Genomic DNA, 6583 nt, shown 5'->3' with positions numbered 1-6583 from the left:
GGAAGCTTTCATGTGTTGTTCTGTATGGGAGACATCTGGAGTCACATATCTCAGAAACTTAAATAGATTCACTCCTCTCTTCCAGAATCGTGTTCAAAACATGCTGACCACATAATTCAATAAATTCGTTATGACTTTCCTATGATAGATAATGAGTTTGCATAACGGGATCATAGTGTGATATTAGTTCAAGTACACCTAAGAAATTGCCATTGTGAACAATGTTAATTGTGGAACTGCTTCCTCGAAATGACAAATTGCTAGATGATAGAAACAATGTTACATCCAAAAGTCTGTAAAGCTCTGTTCTTTTCTACCTGTAAGTGTATTATTTCTGATGCTGGCTATCAATCCCTACACCATGCAAAGCCTGCTGCAGGTTCCTCCATTTTCAGTAACAATGCTAGTGCTGGACACTCTTCCCATGCTCGGGAAGTTTGTTGTATAATTTGTGCCACTTTCCAGTTGCTGCATTGAACCCTAAAATAAACCCTACTTTTTTGCACAGTGTGCTAGACAACTTTTTTTCTAGCACATTACAAAACCGCAAACAAGGGATGCAAAACATGGCTCCTTTACTCTTGCTCAATGCTAGCCAATCTTTCTTTAACTTCTCCTGGCCATTTGGAGATTTTGAATACAGAAGATACTCAGGGAATGACCGCACCTATTTTGCCTTTCAATGTCACTTATTTTCTCTGGCCACATAACTGGAGTGAGGTTGCTAGTGGAGTTCCACAGGGATCAGTTTTAAGGCCTTTGCTTTTTCTAATCTATATTAATGATCTGGACTTGTCAAATTTGCAGATGATACTAAAATAGGTGGCTCAGCAGATACAATCTCGGCAGCACAGGCTATTCAGAGGGACTTAGATAATATTCAGTTGTGGGCCGACACCTGGCAGATGAAATTCAATGTGGACAAGTGCAAGGTATTACATGCAGGTAACAAAAATGTCCACTATAATTACACTATGGGAGGTACAGATCTAGATGAAGTAACACATGAGAAAGACCAAAGGGTCTACGTGGACTCCTCACTTTCTCCAGCCAAACAATGTGGGGAAGCAATAAAAAAGGCAAACAGCATGTTAGGGTATATTGTCAAAAGTGTAGAATTGAGAACAAGGGCAGTAATATTCAGACTGTACAAGGCACTAGTTAGAGCTCATCTGGATACTGTGGACAGTTCTGGGCTCCACACTTCAAGAAAGATATCGCTGCTTATTATTATAAAACCTGAAACATAAATCACATTATTTATCAGTAGTTACCTAGAAGTAGTAGTAGTTATTTAGTAGTAGTTTAATAGTTTCCCAATTGGAAGGTTAGTGACATTTGTTTGATTTACCTGGTTTTAGGACAACTCCCTCTTTCCCTGTTGAGAGGCAGATACAGTGTTACAGGTGTATTGTGTTTCTAACCACTGATCTAATGTTATGAGACTTTCTGAACATCAAAGACACACACATGCAATTGTATTATAAACATTTCAAATAATGTTTTGTGCTTTACATACAATGGTACTGAATCATTTAAATTATCACACATCTCCCCAAACTATTTTATATTTCCTGGACTAAAAATCATTAGTGCAATGGTGACAAAGCTTTGCATCTTAAAAAAAAAAAACTCATTCGAATGTCACTCAACAACCAGGGTTCAAATTACATGGGAGCCAGTGGGAGATCGGCTCCCGAGGGGTATGAGCTCCCATGGAAGCAGTAAAATCATGCATCTGTGTGGGTAACTAATTCATTTACCAACAACCATTATTCTGAATCACAAATAATGTATTTTTCATTGTAATCAGTATTGCAGCGACCCGGGGATTCCGGCCCGAACGGCCTTGAACCCCATTCGCCTGCGTCACATGCAGCGATCTTACCACATCACTAAAAGGCCCAGGCCTCTTAACGAGGCTCGAGATTGCTACAGTATTATTTACATTAATAAGATAAACGTGCTAAAATAAACATGTTTTTCAAATTAACTATGCTGCGCACAGCATGACTGTCCAATTAGTAGAGGCTACATATGATAATCTGCTTGCTACTATGTGCCGGCAGCAAACAGTGTGTAAAATAATAACACTTTATATGATACCATAAAGGGCGGAATTGCGGTCTCTTCTTGACTTGAGCGATGCGTCTTTGTTGGCATATTTCAGGCTATTGAAACTTAAACTTTGTTGCAATATCGCAGACATCTGGGGCAAGTAGTGGGCTGCTGTGTGTGTGTGTGTGTGTGAGAGAGAGATAAAGTGTTGGACACGTAATGAGCAATGAACTCTCTGTCTCTCTTCTAGGCTTTTTATTTATTTATTTATTTATTTATTTGGCCTATCTCCACCAGTAACGTTATGAAGAATGGCAAACGGCAGCTGGGGTAAAGTGCATGGCGAGGATGGTTTGAAACAGGCTCCTAGGGGCAGGGCTGAAGTCATGCAAAGCTAGAAAAAAGTCCTTCATCAATGAGAAGCGAAGAAGAGCCAGGCTGAGGTTTGCAAAATACCATAAGGATTGGACTGTAGAGGACTGGAGTAAGGTCATCATCTCTGATTTTAGTGTGTATTGGTTTTTAGTTTAAACCCTAGCAGTGGGCTCTTGTTTTTCATTTAGCATTGTATTATTCTACATTCTACTTGTCTATTTAAGACTACATGTGCTGTTGGATTGCTATAGAGATCGGCCTTTCTTTTCATGTACATCTCTGTATTCTTAACTTAACACTCTGTAACCAGCTCTGTCTTTTAAAGGTTTTACATTCTAGTTTTAACATATTTTAGTTTTCTTAATGGGGAAAGGGGAGTCAGTGTATAGAGATTCATAAATTGGACTTGGGGAATCCAGGCTTTTAGTCTAGCCTATTTGGGGAAATGTTTTATTGGGAAACCTTTTTGATGAACATGGGTTGTGTATTTAAGTTGTTGTCGGGTTTTTTGATTAGTTATTGAATTGAGTGGTGCACGTTACTGAAGGCTGTGTTCTAGACTTAGACTGGAATATAGGCTATCAAAGCATGTTTACTGGCACTTGTTTTATCCCTTTGTATCAAATTGTTTATTGCTTTTAAATTGGTGTCCGTCTTGTGCATGGTGTTGAATGGTAATCCTGGTTCTAGATGTGCAACTAAGGATATTCGAACCAGAGGTGTGGAAGATCAATCAAAAGAAGCAAAGATTCCTTTCTGGGTCCTAGTGCCCAAAACCACTAGGTGGCATAGCCATGACTACAATCAGTTATTTATTTGTAAGGCTCCACTCGCCTTGTAATAGTACCCACCTCACCCCTGTCACATATTTATATACAGTCGGTCTCAAAAGTATTCACTCCATCAGTGATCACTGATCAACACAGAAAATGCCCATAATGTCAAAGTGAAAGATATAATCTGCAAATTGTTCTAAATTAATTACAAATACAAAACAGAAAATAACTGAATACATAAATAATCACCCCCTTCAGTCAAATTTTGATAGAGGCACATTTGGCAGCAATTACAGCCATGGGTCTATGTGGATAAGCCTCTACCAGCTTTGCACATGTGGACACAGCAAAGAAGTACAGGCAGCATTCTTTCCAGGACAGGTGAGCAGGTGTGTGATACAGGGAAAGAGCACCAAACAATAAATACCTACTCTAAGTAAATAAATACCAAATACATAAACATGCAAAAGAAATATATGCATAAGAAAACTCTATAATTAATTATATAAAGTAAAAAAACATTAGATTGAATAATAATACAAAAATGAATAAATAAGCAATCCGTGGATATACTGTACTGACACACCGTAACTACACATTTCCAATTAGCTTGCATGATTCATTATTTTTCTTCTTCCTCCTCTTAATCTTATTCTTCCTCAAAATAATGTTCTTCTTTATCTTATTATTGTTAAAATAAATGTGAGGTTTGGATGTGGTGAAAAAAAATTGCTCTTAAATTTAAATTGCACCTTGATGCAGAAAGATTACTGCTAAATTTAAGTATAGAAACTCAGACCTGTTGTACTTTCGTTACTTCCTTGTTAAAAAACACGTGTACATTCCTTGTTTAACAGCTTCTTAGACGTATACCCTTAGGCAACACACTGAAAAATCTTTATAGCTCAATTGTATAGCAAATGTTGTTGTAAACTGATAGCTTTCTGTTAGCTTCTTCCTCTTTAACTTTAAAATAATAGTATTTTAATATTTAATTAACCATTTAAAAAAGTTATTAACTTTTATATTTTATACGAATTACACCTTTTATGAAAATAAAAAAATTCCAAATTTTCCAGAACAACACAAGTAATCTTACATTGTTTCAACTTCAAACTTCAAACTGAACTAAAACTTCCTTCAATACCTCAGCATCATTTCATGTTTTGGAGTCCATATCTTCAACAGAAAACTTGCAGCAAAGCCATGTTACAAGCAAATATGGGACAAACTCGGTCAGCATCACTTGTATAATATTGGTCAAGTTTTCCACAATGGTTTCTCCTTGATTAATGACTTTCATATCTCAATGTTTTCACACTAGTTTCTGCTAACTTGGCCTATAGATTTGATATCTCCATTTTGGATGGCTGGGCTGTCTTTGAAACTTGCAGTTTTCCAACAATGACAACATATTGATCCTACAGAGAAGATCTGATGGTCTTCATACAATGTACACCTACCCCATTGTCCTGCCAGGGGTAAAGACAGATGCCATACAGAATTTATATTCTGACAGCTAAAACTAAAGAGCCAGTCTCTCCTTCTCTTTCGGTATGTCTCTCTGTCTGTTATCTGTCTCTCTCTCTCTCTCTCTCTCTCTCTCTCTCTCTCTCTCTCTGTACTCACCTGGGTTCATTTCCTCTGGTTTCCTCTGCTGGATCTGCGCCACGGTGCTACACACATCACAGTCTGAGTTCAGCAGGTCAGTGTATATCCCTCCTTTTTCTATATACTGGACTCTGTCTGTTGGATTACTGTCCATCTTGGCAATAACTAGGCAATGCTATGTTGATGTGATCTGCATATCTCTAAAGAGGTATCTATAGAAATAACCAGTGTTTGTGCAGAATGTGGCAGTGCAGATACAGGAAGCTTACATTAGGACACAGGTAGTGGAAGGAGACTAAATCTGTATGTCTCTGTGTGGTGTGAGTATTTATATGTATGTTTATATATTAAAATAGTTTGTTTGCGTCCTTCACGTGATAGTAGAGTTTGCCACTGTTTGATTGTCTACCTAATTTTCCATACAAAAACGTTTCTCTATCAAAGCTGTGTGTGTCCCTCTTACAGTGCCTTCCTGTTTCCTGTTTGAATATATGGTGACACACACAGGAACTTCCACTTTGCCGTTTCAAATGACAAAGTCTCTCTTGTCTTTTTGTAAATGTTTAGTCAAAAAGCACTATTTGTGCTTTCATGTGAGCTGTGCACATATATCTGTGTAAACTCTATCACATCTCTACATATGTAGCGGGACTCATTCAGTATATAATGGGCACTTTGCAAAGTGATGTAACCCCTCAGTAAAAGTAGTACAGTGTTGAGCCTCCCATGTCAGGAGACCCAGTATTTTGGCGTAGGGGGTTTAATGCTGTACTGTGCCGGTGGTGTGCGGTTTGAATCCTAGGCAGTGATCTCCGACCTGCATTGACTACACACACACACACACACACACACATATATAAAAGTCGATCAGCCATAACATTATGACCACTGACAGGTTAAGTTAATAACACTGATAATCTTGTTATCATGGCACCTCTCAGTGAGTGGGATATATTAGGCAGCAAGTGAACATTTTGTCCTCAAAGTTGATGTGTTAGAAGCATGAAAAATGGGCAAGCGTAAGGATCTGAGCGACTTTGACAAGGGCCAAATTGTGGTGGCTAGACAACTGGGTCAGAGTATCTCCAAAACTGCAGCTCTTGTGGGGTGTTCCCGGTCTGCAGTGGTCAGTACCTATCAAAAGTGGTCCAAGGAAGGAAAAGTGGTGAACCAGCAACAGGGTCATGGCCAAGACTCATTGATGCACGTGGGTAGCGAAGGCTGGCCCGTGTGGTCCGATCCAACAGACGAGCTACTGTAGCTGAAATTGCTGAAATTGCAAAAGTTCCCAGCCCCATTTCTGGTTCCGTCTCCTAGATTACTATGCATTGTGGCACATGCGTATTTAGCAAAAACTTAATTTCCCAGTGGCGATTGTGTATTTCACTCGAAACTCCGGGAATACATTGGAATAGTATTTGAAAGCATTATAATAATGCGATATGTTAAATGAATGCTTACAAATCTAAATAGAAGACAAGTTAATTTCACAATTCTCTTAATTTTCTTTTTATTCCTTCTGAATAACATATCAAACAATCAAGCAAATTTACAGCAGCTCACAGATGATGCATTTAATGAATAAGTAATTAATATTAAGAAGAATAAAGAGAATACTCTTACAAATGACTGTAATATTTAATGCAGTGATATGTGGACTTTCTATAAAATACAGACCTTAAAGAATGGAAAGAATTATGAAAATATATTACAAACTATATAACAACATTACAAAATGTGAACATATATTTATTTGTACATAA

This window comes from Amia ocellicauda, chromosome 14, assembly GCF_036373705.1.
Source record: "Amia ocellicauda isolate fAmiCal2 chromosome 14, fAmiCal2.hap1, whole genome shotgun sequence".
NCBI lineage: Eukaryota > Metazoa > Chordata > Actinopteri > Amiiformes > Amiidae > Amia > Amia ocellicauda.
The sequence above is the reverse complement of the archived record's forward strand: the minus strand, read 5'-3'. Positions refer to the sequence as shown.